This window comes from Leptonychotes weddellii, chromosome 7, assembly GCF_054177405.1.
Source record: "Leptonychotes weddellii isolate Sample4059 chromosome 7, ASM5417740v2, whole genome shotgun sequence".
NCBI classification, from domain to species: domain Eukaryota; kingdom Metazoa; phylum Chordata; class Mammalia; order Carnivora; family Phocidae; genus Leptonychotes; species Leptonychotes weddellii.
Window position 1 is genome coordinate 109,043,717 of NC_138375.1, and position 16,896 is coordinate 109,060,612.

The 16,896-nt window shown below is 44.9% G+C and overlaps 1 protein-coding gene across 1 annotated transcript in view; it reads right to left on the bottom strand.

Moving 5' to 3' along the window:
• LOC145722727 (uncharacterized) overlaps positions 1 to 16,896 on the bottom strand; it is a 184,865-nt gene that overhangs the window by 65,300 nt on the left and 102,669 nt on the right. The window contains exon 5 of the mRNA XM_081826940.1: positions 7,372 to 7,462. The gene's annotated coding sequence lies outside the window, so the exon portion shown is untranslated. The remainder of the gene's footprint in view (positions 1 to 7,371; positions 7,463 to 16,896) is intronic.

The window sequence follows — 16,896 nt, forward strand, 5'->3', positions numbered from 1 at the left end:
CACGTGTAATTTGCCATGTTCTTTCCCTTTCTGTGTGATCTGGGCAGCTACATGAGGGGGAGGGTGGAGTCGCAACATGGAAGAAACCTGGGAGCCCCAAGCACTGCTTAGAGGAGAACCACCCACTGAGCAGGAAGAGCAGGTGAGAAATAAATTTGGATAGCAAGCCACTGAAATGTTGATGTTTATCTGTTATCAGCAACCAGTGTTCCACTAACTAATAAACAGCTCCTTTCTTACCCATCCCCTTCCAGACAGACTCACTGTGGCATTTGCAAATACTAAGACTTCATAAGACCAGGTCCCAAAGGTTGTGAGTAAAGTCTATCAACAGATTAATCACAATCAACACAGAATACCTGTGTTGACCCTCTTACTCTCAATCTCAAGACTTCTTTAGCTAAAAAGCAGTGTCTTCATTAGGAATGTGTTATTCCATAAAACCCCAGACACCCAGAACATGTTGTCATTTTTTTAAAGAAAGAAATTATATTTAGCGAGAGAAGAGATCCTAAATAAACAACAATTAGAAATTAAATAATCCATCAGGTTGCCATAGTAATGGAAAGAGCATCCTCTCTACTATGAGCTGTAAGCTCTCTGAGGGCAAGGACCGGGTCCATCTTGCTCACCAATGCATCTCAGTTGGCCTAGCACACAAGGGCTATCCAACAAATATTTGCCCAGAGGATAAGAAGATGAAAGGATGATGGGGCGCCTGGGTGGCTCAGTTGGTTAAGCGACTGCCTTCGGCTCAGGTCATGATCCTGGAGTCCTGGGATCGAGTCCCGCGTCGGGCTCCCTGCTCAGCAGGGAGTCTGCTTCTCCCTCTGATCCTCCCCCATCTCATGCTCTCTCTCTCTGTCTCATTCTCTCTCTCAAATAAATAAATAAAAATCTTGAAAAAAAAGAAGATGAAAGGATGAACTTGCCTCTGCTCACTTCCTTCCTCATCTCCATACAACCCCCCCTCCGCCCAATCTCTATATACCAAGTACACATTTGATGCCGCACCAAGCCAAGGACCATTGCACGTATTATTCCCTCTGCCTGCAGTGCTCTGCCCTCCTCACCCTCGCCTTCACTGTGTCCTTTGCCTGGTCACTCCTATCCCTTTCTCAGATCTCAGCACAAGCATCCCTCCCATGTCTCTCTGCGCACCTCCTCTTCTATGTGAATGGACATTTACGCACATGGTCATTTCCATAGCACTTGTCTGTATATGAAGCTACCCCGCTTATGTGAGCATGTATTAATGATCTCTCTCCTCACAATCCCACCAGGGAGCTTAAAGATCTCGTGCACAGACCTCTCCCCGTGCCCCCAGCGAGAGCGTACGGCCCTCAGAACGTCCCCCGTCATCAGGCTGAATGAATAAATGACTGTGTCAGGTATCATCATTCCAATTTATTTAGTTGATTTTATCCAGTCAGCCCAACCACTAGGTTGATTTTTTTCTCCTTCTATTTTTACATCATGTATAAAGAGATACCTATTAGTATCAGTGAGGTAAAAAAAAAAAACATGAATGAGACACTAATAATACAGAATCAAAAAAAAGTAATCTACCTTTATTCTCTTGCCTAATAAATGTGTATTTAGTGTCTCCTCTGTGCAAGGCATATTTCAGCTACCGTTGAAGAGTTCCCTCTCCTCAGTTTACAGTTTTTCTCCAGGCTTCCTTGTATCCATGGTCCTTGCCCTGAGTAGTCTGCTGGACTAGTCTGTATCCCTTGCCTCACAGAAGGAATGAGAAAGCAGGGAGAAAACTTTAATCCAGGGCTGGGGGACTTCACATTTCTCTCAATCACACCAGGCCCCAACACAGCAGGCTGGATGCTTCTACCCAATTCTCCATCTTCCAGTGGGGCTGCTGCTATGTTCCTACTAAGGCAGCTTGGTCTAACCTTGTTGCGCTTACACTCGCAAGAACTGCCTGAGTTCACATTCAACGAGTTCTCTCTTTTCATAAGTCAGGTGTTATCATTTCCATTTTAAGATGACAAACTTGAGACTTCCCAGGGTCACACAGTCAGGACTCAAAACTTAGCTCTCCCTGACTCCAGATTCAAGGCTTTTGCAACAAGCCTACCCTAACCCCACTTCTTTCCATGTGTGGTTGGTGTTAATCAGAAGACTTTCTTCCCCAGGCTGGAGTGACTTCCCACCATTTGTCAAAGACATGCCCCCCACCTCACTCTGCCTTGGTGAACACATGACACTGTTAAAACCAATTCGGGCTTTAACCTGTAATCTGGGTGTCAGTTCGTGACTAATAGCTGCCTTGTAACTTTAATGGGTGCACCAGGTCTCCGAAAGGTGCAGACAAGCCACCAAGAAATCCACTCTGAGTCTGCACGCTGGAACCATCCCTAGATATCAACCAAACTACATGCAGTGGTCAGGCAAGGCCCTTGGTTTTAGCAGGAACATTACAAAGATTTTTTTTTAAACAATTGTTTTAAATGTTGCAAAAATGAAAACTACTATAAATACTTCTCTATGGAACTAATCAATTATTCTCCTACACCAAGATCTATTAATATGGCATTACAACCAAAGCCTGAAATACTGTTATGTTGTAAGTGGAAAACATTCTAGAAGCAAGGATTTAAGTGTTGGACAAATAACATTTACTCCAGATTCTAGCCTTAATCACCTTTAATTTACGTTAAATATGGCATTTTAAATGCCATAGTTTTCTTCTACAAAGAGGACTTCCATTTAGAAGCCAGACTTTCTGACTTCTTAGACCCTTACTCTACTACTTACTAGCTGGTGACTGTCCACAGTCAGTCAAGCCACCAGAGTCTTCCTTTCTTGTCAGTTCCTACAGCTATCCCCTCTCTTACCCTCGTTCCTGGTTCTATGCTGCTTTATACAAACGCTTTTGTTTCTGGCTTTCTGTTCAGTGTACCACGACAATAGCACAAATTCTTCCATCTCCTTCAATCTAGACCCCACTCACCCAGACTGACCCATCTCAGCTGACTAACAGAGTGTGCCCCACACGCACAGGAGTCTGAAGGAGCAAGAGTAATGTGACATTATGATGGGATTGGCCGAGGCACAGACCAACCCAAGTCCTGCCGCACACCAGCCACTGTCCCCACAAGGCCCCTGGGGAAAGGGGGTGCAGAGAGAATAAAGCTAGGCAGAGCAACACTTGGTTATTGGCTGGGGGCTGGCCTCAGGCTCCAAGCAGAACTCCAGCAAGACTGGCTGGGCTGTGAGCTCCCTACTAGTGCTAGTTAAGCCTGAGGGCCACCCTTGAATATTCACTTCCGGGCCCAAATCTGAGCCTCCCACAAAAGCGAGCTACCACCCTAACACACAGAAGAAGAGAACAAGCAAGAAAAATGGGGTGGTGGACCCAATGCCCAGAATGGAGTAAATCTAGGCCACCTCCCCAGATCCTCTCCAAACAAGGGAGAGAAAGGGGCTGCACTCGAGGGAAAGAATGAGAATGACGAATGAATGAACTAAAGAATGAACGAATGAATGAGTGGACAGGCAGACAAAAGAACAAGACCACAACTGAAAAAAGGCCAACCAATGAGGCCTTCTCTCAGAGGGTACGGACCTCACTCCAAATTATCTCTCAGCACAAGACTCTCTTCCAAGAGGACTCCATCCAGAAGGGTACATGGGGCAAGGATAGGTCCTGTCTTTTATTCCTCAAGTAGCAGAGTTAGGAGGACAGGAGAGAGAGAGGGTCCCTCGGAGGGAAGAGTGTTAAGACCCTCAGCATTCTGGTCACATGAAGGGAGAGAGGAAGGCCCATCCAAGGTTATATGGGCCTTCTAGTGGCCTAAAAGCTCCATACACCTCCCCCTCACCCTCCCACACACATTCTCACACCTTGCTCTGGGTGTGGTGCCGGTAGAGTATCCACACTTCTTATGTCCACAGATGGGAGCCAACTGTGAAGGCTCAAGAGCTGAGAGGGACCTTAGACCCATTCTCCTCTAGGGCCATGTTGCATAATTGCCTGAGTTTCTAAACCTCAAGTTTTCACTATTGATTTGCCCCAAAGGCTACATGAACACAAAGAACCTGGAAGGAACTCAGCCATCTGCCTTCTGTCCTCCTTCTTCCACGACATATTCTTCAAGCAAAACCAAGGCACTCCATGGTGCTTGGGAGGAGACAGCAGGCATGATGGTAGGAGCCCAGGCTCTTGAGTCAGACCCCTGGGATTCAAACCCTGACTCTACTACTTACTAGCTGGTGACCGTCCACAAGTCAGTCAAGCCACCAGAGTCTTAGATTTCTCATCTGTAAAACAGGGGGAGCAATAGTAATGACCTCACAGATCAGTGTGAAGATCAGAGGAGACCATTTGTGTAAAATGCTGAGCAGAGTGCTGGGCACACAGTGAGTACACGGTAAATACTGGCTGCCATGACAATGAGGATGAGGTCACACTATCACTACTACTACTAATTTTCATCATTATTACGATTACTCTGGCTTTACTCTATCTGTATGGCTCCCAGAGGCCAGTGAAATCTCAGCCTCCCTGCCTTTTCTTTTTTTTTCAGCCTCCCTGCTTCTTATTCCCTTTGCTTCTCCACAGGTGAGGACCCTGGTCTACCAAGGTGAATTCAAAGTCCTTCCTCACACTGAGAAAGACTCACACAGGGCTTTGGGGGCCAGGCTAAAAGACAGGGGTGCTGCTCACTTCAAAGGCCACAGATTGTGAACAGGCTGATTTCCCTGACAGTTGTTCTCATGAAAGGACACAACCCCAGAGTTCCTGACCAGCCATTCAAACCGAAGGCCTAGCCCACTTCTTTCCCTCCCCATCCCCACTACATTTTATGAATTTCTTTGAAGGAAAAAAAAAAAAAAAAAAAAAACCCACGGATTTGCTAAGCTTTCTTCTGGTTCATTTACTCGCACTCCTACCTCCAGTGAATACTCTGCTAGTTGTAACAGGGTTTAAGAAATGCTATAAGCAGAATTGGTAAAAATAGTAACAGAACAGAAATTTATACCTTAAACAAATCATTCCAACAGATGGGACTTAAAGTATTTATTATCCCTCTCTGGTCTGGGACTTTTCAAACACGGCATTTCCAGCCGGCCAGACTGGGAGCTATTTGATAGTACCTCTCTGACCAATTACATACTAATTAAAAGACCTTGGTGTGGGCTGGAGGTAGCAGCTTTGCATATGGACTTTAATTACTGGGCTCGAGTTTTGCCAAGAAAACACAAAGGACTTTTCTGGCTGGATGCAGAGGCTTAGAATGAACATATGGCCTGCATGGGAGGGGAGGGTTAAGAGTGTCATCCTACACAGGAAGTGGAGTATTTCCCCCCTGTAATCTCCTGAAAGTAACTATGTACTAGGGTTAGACAAAATCCTTGGTCAGCCCAGGGAACAAAGGGCAACCTGAGTGGGCAGTGAGCTGCCACCCTGGACACATCACATTCAATCCCAGGGCCATCTGTGGATTGGAATTCTTTCTTGCTCCCACCTCCGCCGGCTTTTCATTGTTGCATTTTTTGGATCAGAACCTCAGGTCTCTTCCTGGGGTTTCACTGAGTCTGGAATAGCCTGGTATTAATTTTTGGTTACTCAGAATGTATTCTCCCATCTCCTGGTTACACTGTCCCAAACTCCCCAGACCATAAGGCTCTGGCAGCAGGGAGCATGTGGCCCAGTCCTGACCAATCAGCACAATTTAACACCTCAGGCCACAATGTTTGGTTCAAGGATGGACATTAGACCTAAACCGGTATAATCGGCATGATTTCTAGGATGTGTATGGACGTTCAGTTGGGTAGACATGTTCTCTACCCAGGTTTGGAACTGAAAGGTGATGACTTTGAAGCTGTGGCAGTCATCCTGCTGCCACAGGGAAGAAAAGATGTGAAAGTGGAGCCAATCGAGGGGAAGCAGAACTGACAAAAAGGAAGAGGGGAACTGGAACACTGTGACAGCATTTGAGATCCTGGATTAAGCCATTCCTGAATGCATCCACTCATGACTTCCCCAGTGTTGTGAGCCACTAAATTACTTTTATGTTTAAGCTGCCTTTAGTTACACTTTCTATCGATTTAGAACTGAAATAATACTATCTAACAGACATAAGACCAGGGCACAGGAAGTGAAAACAACTGCCAACTGCTATAGGGATCCAGCCTGCAAAGAACACACTTCTACAGACTCCATGGAGTGCCAGGGATCATGGCCCAGAATCAAAGAATTCTAGAGCTAGAAGAAACCTTGTGGACAAAGCATCCTGTTCAACCATCATTGCTGACTTTGTTTTTCTAAACAGGTATGCATCTGAAGGCTTAGGGAAGAAAGATGTCACATGGTAAACAAGAAACAAACTCTTCTTCCCATTGGTGTCTCAATGTCATGTATGTTGTTCAAAAAAACCTTTCTGAATGAACATTACATGCCCAGTCACCAATAACCATTCCTTCTGCATGGCAAATAGCTCTTGCAATAAATTCCTTAGTGGATTATGTTCACTTCCCACAACAACCACAATCTCAATCTCTCTTTCCTTCCTCCCATCCTTCTTTCCTTCTCTCCTCCTTTGCTTGACTAGCCTCTCATTTCTTCCTCTTCCCCATTCTGCCCCTTTAGTGGCTCAACACCTTTTCTTTACTTGTCAATTCAAACCTACATTGCCTACAGGCACTTAATAACCAACACACTGTCTGCTTCTCCATCCTTTAACCTCTACCTCAAACCATGAGTTATCTACCAACCCTCACCCATCCTTCACCTTCCCCCACAAGTCCATCGACTACATTTAAAAACAGCTCCAAATTTTTTACACCCTGCCCCCAGAACACATGCATACACACAAACTAAAACCAACTCTTCACTACCGAGTTATCAACATCTTTATGACTCTCAAGAGATGTTTCTTCCTAGGATCAGATCTCACAGCCACCTGAAATATTTTTCTATGGTTCAGGATGATACTGGAAAATAAGTCGAATGGTCTATTTGTTGTCAGCTCCTTATAGGACATAACCAGATATTTAAACTTCCTGAAACTAAGTTCCCCTATTTCTATGACAGATTAATGCCACTTGCCAGTGTGTAATGTTAGCCACGTCCTGGTAACACACAGATGGAAAGTTTCACGTAAGCCTTAAACAAGGTTATGACTCTCTGGAACCCAGAATACCACTGGCAGGCCTCAAGAATTACAATTATTATTTTTATATTCCTTTTAGAGTGTCTTAGGAACTTACAGGTCTTTAGAGAAAAAGCTGTGGGATTTTGGAGGAGATTCACAAACACATGTGATCTGTAGCCCAAGTGAAACCTTTTATTAAAACTCTGGACTGGGAAGGTAGAAAGTTAATTCAGGATATAAAATAAACAGGTGATACCTTGAATTTATGCAGGCCCCCCTCTGCAAAACTCTGCAACTGCTCACATGTGTCATTTGATCATCATTGTCTTCTTTCACTGGAAGTTTTCCTGAGGCAAGAAATACAAATCAAAAAGAATTTAAAGACATTTAGTATGGATACAAAGTCTAGGCTTTCATTCTTCTTAGCACTGTTAACGTAACTCTATTTAGATAATTTCCCTTCAAATCTTTCTTCTTAATCCAGCTTCAAAACTGTAATTCACTGTGGGGACTGGAAACCTTTGCCAGCCTGACTTGTTGAGCCTCCTGGGGGACAAAGCTGTGCATCATCTCACGTGCCCTCAAGGGCTTCCTTCCTCCTTTCTCTCCAGGCCAGTGTCCCACCCACCCTGGTTGCTACTCTACTACCAGAGGTACGGAGACTGGCTTCCAGAGAAGTCACCAAGGGGCCAACGGACTAAAAGGTAGGGTACTGAATTCTCACTGGAGTGAATTTTACCAATGGAAAACAGGTGTAAGAGCAGTGTGGGGAAAGGGCCAGACCCCCCTATTTCCTTTCCCCTCCAGCTATGCTGAGGTGTGATTCCTCTGTGCAAACTATCTGGAGAAACCCCATACACTGAGGGACCTGCTTGAGTCTTCATGGCTTATTTTGAAATGGTAGCCAACACACACACACAAATCAATGTACCCTATTACTTTCTTACTTCACCCTCACCATCCTGGGATTTTACCTTCCTGATCAAGTATTAGTACCACAGCTCTTCCTCAGACCCTGCTTTCTGGAGGGCCTGGCTAAGATGTTCATTTTCTCTATTCCAGCATTTCTCAAGGTGTGATTTGCAGGCTACCTGCATCAGAATCTTCTGGGGTACCTGCCAGAAAGGCAGATTTCTGGCCCACCCTGGAAATTCAGACTCAGTCAGTCTGGGGTATGTACTAGCCATCTGCAATACTGAGCTGTCCAGGTGATTCTTCAACACTCTAAAATGTGATGACCACTGGTCCAAGTTTCTCCAGTGCCCCCCACCTCTGCACAGAGGATTTTATGGTCACTCAGGACAAAACTCTTGGGTTCTTTCCCTTTCTCCCACGTTCTTGTTGACCTCTACTGATATCTGTCAATACAATGTCCCTTGTATCTGGATCTGTCTTCTCTTTCTCTCTCTCTCTCTTTTTTTCTTTTTTTTGGTTGAAGTATAGTTGACACACAGTGTTATGTTAGTTCCAGGTGTGCAACATAGTGATTCTAGTGATTCAACACCTCTCTACGTTATGCTATGCTCACTGCAAGTTAGCTACCATACGCTGTTACAGTACTAACGGCTCCTTCCCTATGCAGTACCTTTCATCTCTGTAACTTACTCATTCCGTAACTGAAAGCCTGTACCTCCCACTCCATGTCACCCATTTTGCCCATCCCCCACCCACCTCCCCTCTGGCAAATACCAATTTGTTCTCTGCCCCTGTCCATGTTATCAAGATGTATGGAGAACAAAAACCATGGTACTCGACAGCCTCTCTGGCCCAGGCAGAGTTCCATTTGGCAGAATTCTAGAGCTGGTTCCTTTATATTCTAGTTGCCCCTTTAAACCTCAGCTTTTTCCCTGTGCCCCAGGGCCAACAAACCTGCTCATGGTCCCTCAGTACTATCCCTTGCAGCCTGGGGGGTGGAGTTCCCCTTGTTACCATGTCTCCTTTCTCTTGCTGTTATTCTCTGTGTGGTCTGTCTTTTATTTTTCAGAAGCTGTTCAGTCAGCTCTCAGTTCTTCTTCAGGAGGAATTGCTCTATAAATAGGTGTAGATTTGGTGTATGCCTGGAGGAGGTGGGTTTAGAGTCTTCCTACGTCGCCATCTTGGACTGGAACTCTTCTGTTTTCTTACTCCATTTCCCCACCCCCCCACCCCCTGTTTGAGCTTATCTTCTTTCTCTTGGAATGTTCACTAAACTCTCCTCAACGTTCTCCCCACCCTCCTTCTTCCCAACGGGGATGAAAGTGGGAGATCAGGCTGCATATTTCATTGAGCATCTGGAATAGTCCAATACAAGAAGTGGACACTCAGATTCTGTCAGATATATTTGGCATCCCCGAGGTGGTGGATCTTCCCTGAGTCAGAATCACGCCTCTGCTGGGGTAGTGCTTCCTGCCTACGTGTGGCGTTTAATTCTTCCAACATGGCTACACTCACTTCGCGCATCACAACGCGTCCTGTGAAGACCACATGAGCCGGGGCCAATCCATTTCCACAGAATCCCATATCCAATGGGACACAATGTACACAGTGGGTGCTTTACCCAAGTCAGTGGCAGTGGGGCTAACAAGAATGCAAAATTCACTGCTTTTCTTTCTTTTTCTCCCTTTCAATCCTCCCATAACTCTCAATTACTCAATTTCCTCTCCTTACTTGGTAAACACTCCTACCACAGCTCGAGCACTCTCCTCTGCTCCCTTTGGCATGGGTTTGGCCAAAATCCATTTGACGGCACCTGTGTTCTATTTATTTCCTTCTTCACATGCCTATTCTTTCTGGCTTGAGAAACTGAAGCAAAAATGTCGTTATCATAAGGACACAAATCGTATTGCTTAACTGGTATAATTACAGCTAATATTTGTTGAGCATTTACCATGAACGAAGCCTCTTCCAGGCACTTCCTCATTTAGTCCTTTCAACAGCCCTAGTATGTAGGTACTATTTTTGACCCACCTTCCTAGGTGAGGAAACTGAGGCTTAGAGAGAGGCTTAGAGAGACTTAGAAAGTGCTGGAGCTTGCCTGATCACAAGATCTAGGCTCTTAACCCTTCTGGTACCTTCTTCCAGTACCACCTGATGATGCATGATGAGTTTCCCCAATGCAGCTACCTGGTATGAACTCCCTATGCTGAACAACTGTCCCCAAGTCCACAGTCAGGGTTGATGCAAGCTGACCCACCCTGACAGCAGGTTACCAGCTTCACAGTCCTGGTCCTCCATCAACCCTTTGATTTTTGCAGATCTAATTTTGCAGTTCCATTTCCCACATGGTTCTCCCACATCAAGCGGACATTTCATTTCTGAATAACAGTCTTTATGTTTGGCTTGCCTTATAAGCATTCTTGCCACATCAAGCCAAAAGCTCCTTTCCCCCCAATATTTCTTCCACAAACGTCATCCACTCCATCCCCCCTAAAACCCTGCATCATAGTCTTTCATCCCACCATCTGAACCACTACAGAAATGTGTCTCAGAGCCATCTTCGGTGACTCACAATCCCCACAACAGATTCTCTGTGGGCACTTGACAGTTTCTCCTTTGAAATCGCCTTCCAAAGACTAATTAGCCCTCAATCTCCCAGGGAACAATTCTCTCTTCTCTGTCACTCTGTGTGGACTCTCTATTTCCTTCTCTTGCATCTGTCTCTGTCCTTCTGAGCCTTTAAAACCGACCAAGATCTGGGCTGAGGGATGAGGTTAATTACTTGCCTTTAGCATGCCACTTGTTTAATGAAGGCATGGGACTAGCCCTCATTTTTAACAGGCTGAGCCATCTCATGATGGCACTGTTCCCCTTCTTGGACCTTCAGGTGATGGCAACTGTCACCCACCCCAAACTTAATTTAACTTTTAATTTTAAGCTTGTCTTTCCAACTATCATGCTCTCCCCAAGCCATCTCAGTCTCCCCCAATATGCACATCTGGAACCGTTCACAAAGTGGTGGTTGAAATTTCCACTAATTCAAATGGAATGCTAGGGATGGAGGCCACTGGGAGGCCCTCAGCTTCCCCCAGGTCCCAGGCAAGTAGTTTTACTCTAAGAAATTCATGAGTCAACAAACATCCTAGAGCATGCCCACTAGGGGCTGAACCAGGGGCACTGGAGCAGCCCAGCTCTGTATGTGATGGCCCTAAGGCAGGCCAGGACATCACAGACAGGACTAAGGACTTAACAGTGGTCCCCCAATATTCATATGTTGAAACCCTATCCCAGTGTGACTTTATCTAGAGACAGGGTCTTTAGGAGGTAAGGAAGGTGAGGTGAGACCATAAAGGTGGGGCCCTAATCCAATAGGACTATGGCCTTATAAGAAGAGAAAGAGATCTCCCAGTCTCTTCTCTCCTCACCATGTGAGGACATGACCAGAAGGTGGTATCTACAAGTCAAGAAGAGAATGCCCACCACAATCCAGTCATGGGGCACGTTGATCTTGGTCTGCCCAGCCTTCAGAACTCTCAAAAATAAATTTCTGTTGTTTAAGCCACCCAGCCTATGGTGTTGTGTGGCAGTGTTAACACAGACAACCAGCTCTTATGTCCGTGTCCAGTTAATGTGGTTCAAGGGAAAACCAGGAATCCAGAGCCTTTGCTCTCCTCATCTGCCTAGGCATTCTGCCCAGAAAGGGTTCAGAAATCAGGGAGGGCAGCAAGAAAACCAGGGAAAAACACACTGAAAACAGATTCATTCATCCATCAAGGCACCAATAAGCATTTATGGAATGACTATTGTGTACAATTATAAATACTTTCAAACACAATATATTCACATTTGTTTATAAATACATGGAAGAAACATGTGGGAAGATACACATTAAATGGATAACAGTCACCTTTGGGGTAGAGAATAGGAGTAGGGAAGGGAGAAAAGGGGTGAGGATGATGAAGAGGGGCTTATGATATAAAATTGTTTTAATGTGTTCACCTATAAAATAGAAACACACACTTGCAAATATCTGCTGAATGAGGAAGAAAGGCAGTAGGCAAGGCACACTGGGTCTGGCTTTCCCATTCAACAGGCAATCCTACTCCCCAGGCCTTTCTTTCTGGGACCTGGGAATGTAATCATTTTGAAGGCACCAACAGTTTGCCTGTCCTGTTAACAGCTATATCCCCAGCACCTAGCAAGTTGCCTGGCACAGAGTAAATGCTCATTCACTCACTGGCTGCTTGGATGCTTGAATGAATGCATGAATGAATGAATGGGGAAAGGGGGTCCAGAGTCTAATTGGAAAGTTCTGTGGGAACATCTATCCCAGGCCAGGAGATTTAGTTGAAGCCTCAGGAAATAAATCTGAGAGAGTTTCTGGAGAATTTTTATGACTCAGAAGTTGAGACAGTTCAAAGGACTCTGGGTGGCACATGCCTCAAGAGAAGGGCCAGAGGGACCAGAACTCTGGAACTAGGGTCTCAGGTTCCAGCACTTGCAAGGGACACTAATGTCCCCAGCAAAAGAGTATGCCTCCTCTGCTACCAGCGCCCACTAGATCCCACGTGGTCCTTGTAGAGACCCCGCCCTCCCCAAACAAGTCTGGAATAGAAACGACTTGTTGCAACACCATAGTGAGACTGAGCATGAGAGGAAGGTTAAGAGCACAGTCTCTGGCCCCATCACTGTGCTCTGGTGTCCCCACCTGCGAAATGAGGACGTTCAGAGTACCTTCTTTATCTACACTCAGACCTAGGAAAGAGGAGGGGAGTTTAATGAAATGTGGATTGATTTGAAGATAGCCAAATAAAACCATGTGACTTCATCCATGCAGAATTCATCATTCTAACTCCTAGAAATCAGATGCATTAAGACCTACATTTGATGCATCATTGTGACGGTCTTCAGATGGGCCACCCTGGCTAGACTAAATGACAATGTCAGGGCAGAGCTATTTTGGAGCATACATATTCCTTCTACCAGCTAGTCAATCAACTCATCAATGCCTAACTAACCTTGTTTTATGTGTGTTTTTGTTCAAAGACCTTATTTAATACACATTGTTGAGTCCATTCACATTGAACCCATGGTTAGGGGCACTGTCAATGATGCCTGAAGGAAGCTGATCGGACATAGGTTATCTTCTCCATAAGGCAAATCACAGCCTTTGTGCACTTAGGAACACTAGACAGACAGCCCTTCGGCACTATACCTGGGGGCCATTTCAAATAGTGAAATCACCAAAAAAAGCACAGAAAATGTGTCACAAGACAAACACCGAGAAGGCACTTGCTTACAGCCCAAGGGCTGAAACTAGAAGGCAGAGTGTCATTTTCATCCACCTCGGCTAGTAAAGTGCCCGTCCTGGGACTCACACGTGTGCCTCTCCGAGCGCGTCCACACATGACCACAAGAGCATCACCGATACTGATTTCCAGGTTACCAATAAATTTTAGCAAGTAAGCAAAATTCCAACTATAGAATCTGTGAATAATGAGGATCAACGGTATTTTGTAACCTTTCTCCTTTGCAAACCCTTAAAGAAAGTTTCTTTTCGCTCCAGGCATGAATTTTGTGGGTTTGAATCTGCCCTCATCTACCTCCCTTACTCTCCTGCTTCGTCCTCATCTTCAGGCCTTAGGAACCAAGCTGGATGCTGGATGCCCTCTGCTTTCTGCCCTGAGGACGTCAGATAAAAGATGGGATCTGTGGCTGTGTGTGGTCAAGGCAAGAGCCGATGGAACCTGGGGGAAGGTGCGAGCAACACCAGAAGAGGCAGACCCTTGCTTGGCAAATGCCAGAGGGCTGGGGGTGGAGAAGAGGAGACTGAAGCTGACTCTCTGGTTTGAAATTACACAACTCCAGTAAGTACTGAGGAACTATGAGATTCCAAATAAAATGATGTAGGTATCTGAAGGAAGGTAATGAGTCCTTCTTGGGACGCATTAAGTCTAAAGCACCCACAACATCCAGACAGTATGTATGTATCAATCGGCGCTCTCAGTTGCAGGGACAAGAAAGCAATCCTGGCAAATTCAAGCAGACAAAGAACTTACTAAAGGGTATCTGACAATTCACAGAATTTCTGTAACAGCCAGAGAACCAAGGTCACCACCTCTGCAGCCAGGAGCAAGCACCAAATTCATTCCGGACCTAGTCCAGTGAGGAAGCCCTAGTTGATACAAACTGCAGTTCACAGTTCTGCGCCAGGCCTCTGCTTCTAGAACATGGCTGCTTCCCCAAGAAGCCAGAATGTGTCCACCACTACCATCCTCACAAGGATGGATTCCGCAGGGGCCCTGCTTCTGATCTCAATTGGGCCACAGGCCCGTGCTCTACCTGCCGGGTTGGGGATGAGCCTCTGCCTCTGGCCGTCTCTGGAGTGTGAAATGGGTCCTGCCTCGTAAGGCAGGAGATGCCCAACACAGTGGAATGATGCTCAGATGTCGGGAAGACCAACAGAATAACAAATGTCTGCTGTAATATATTCAGAAGGGTTAGAAATAGGACTGGTAAGAACAGCTCCTACTTTTAAGCACTTACCATGTGTTGAGCACCACACAAAATGGTTAACATGCATTTAGAGTTTAAACTATGCAAAAACTATAAAGTGAGTATAGAGAAGAGGTGGAGGGAGGGCAAAGCAATTTACGAGGGCAGCCAACCATGCTGGTTTGCCCAGGACTGAGGGGTTTCCTAGTACGCAGGACTTTTAGTACTAACACCAGGAAAATCTCAGGGAAAACAGGGCACTTGGTCAGTCTAGTCACATCAGCCTGCCCTGGGCCCCAGATCTGGCTTATACAACAGGGAAAAGTGGCTTAACTTCCTGTAACCTCAAATTCTGCATTTATAAAATGGATAAAACAAAAATATCTCCCTCCTAGAACTGTTGTGGAGAATTAGAGATGATATGTATGAAGTACTTGGCACATCACCAGGTATATAGTAAGAAGACCCAAAAAATGCTAGAAATTATTCTTATAAACTCCCGGAAAACTTGAGTTTCCCCACATCAAAACAAATGGTCGAAATGAGTCTTCTCTCCAAGCCCGAACAACTCCACGCTGTACTCTGGATGCCTAAGCATTCATCGCATCCCTATCCAGATGGTGGCTGAGGTTTGGGGAGGACGGAAGAAATTAGCAAGACCAGCTAACCTAATCCTTAAGGCAGGAAAAAGAGGCAGAGGCAGCAAAGAAGAACAGAAGAAATAGATCACAGATGAAGAAGACATTATTATGGAAGTCGAATAATTATAAAAAGTCAGGATGGGCAAGTCAGATGCACTACTACAGGCAAACCAGGAGGCTGGAAACACACACAGTCCATGGTGCAACCAGGGAAAATGGAAAGACCTCCTAATACATGGAGCATCAGGTAGGTACTGAACTCACATTAGCTTCAGAGAGCGGTCAACTTTTTCTTAAAGGATCAGACGCTGCATATTTTAGCTTCGTTAGGCCAAAAGCAGCCACTGACAATACGTAAACAAATGTGTGTGAGATCTTATTTCCCAAAACAGGAGGCTGGCCTGCGGGCCACACTTTGCCCACCCCTGGCTTACACTAAAGCCAGTCTTCTGGACCCCCCCTAATAAAGCTGATAAACAAGCCTCAAAAGAATCAAACTAATTCCAAGGACCTTAACTGCATCCCAGAGCAACAAAGCCCAACAATATATACAGGAATGCAAAGAACGCCAACACTCAACAATATAAAATACACAATATCTGGAATCCAATCAAAACTTACTAGTCAGGCAAAGCACTGAAAATATACCCCATAATGAGGAAGGGAAAAAAATCAATCACAAGGAATGTCACAAAAGATATAGAAAAAGCATACAAAAACATTAAAACATTATTATAACCGGGTAAGTTCCGGAAAGTTAAAGGAAAGCATGAGCATGTTAAGAAGAACCATCAAAGGCAGAAAAAGTTGTAAGTCTAACTTCTGGAGATGAAAAATACAATGTCTGCGATGTGAAATAAACTGGATGGAATTAAGGAGCAGATTAGACATTACAGGAAAAAAATTAACAAATTTAAAGACATAGAAATAGAAACCATCCAAAATGAAATACTGATAGAAAAAAAAAAAACCATTAGAAAAAAAATGAACAGAGCATCAGTGAGAAGTCTAACAACAAAAGCAGACAAATATACTTGTAATTGGAGTCCAAGAAAAAAGAAGACAGGTCCGAGGAGGCATAAAAATATATTTGAAGGGGCGCCTGGGTGGCTCAGTCGTTAAACGTCTGCCTTCAGCTCAGGTCATGATCCCAGGGTCCTGGGATGGAACCCTGTGTCGGGCTCCCTGCTCAACAGGGAGTCTGCTTCTCCTTCTCCCTCTATCCCTCCCCACTGCTCATGCTCTCTCTCTCTCTCTCTCAAATAAATAAAATCTTTAAAAAGAAATCTCTCATATGTGAATTTAAAAAACAAAACAATCAAGTAAAGGGACAAAAAAGAGAGAGAAGCAAACCAAGAAACAGACTCTTAACTATAGAGAACACACTGATGGTTACCAGACTGGAGGTGGAGGGGAGGGAAGGTGAAGTAGGTGATGGGGATGAAGGAGGGCACTTGTCATGATGAGCATGGGTGGTGTATGGAAGTGTTGAATCACTAAATTGTACACCTGAAATTAATATAACACTGTATGTTAACTAACTGCAATTTAAATAAAAACTTAAAAAAAATTTTCCTTAAAAGAGAAGTGACTGTCCACAGGAAAAATATCAAGAATGCTTTGAGGGGTTCAAGGCACATGGAGAAACAAATGAGTAACAACAGCACAAAGAAGGAGAGAAGAGAGGAAGGGTTGGAAATATACTTTCATAAGTTTCTTTTTTTTTTTTT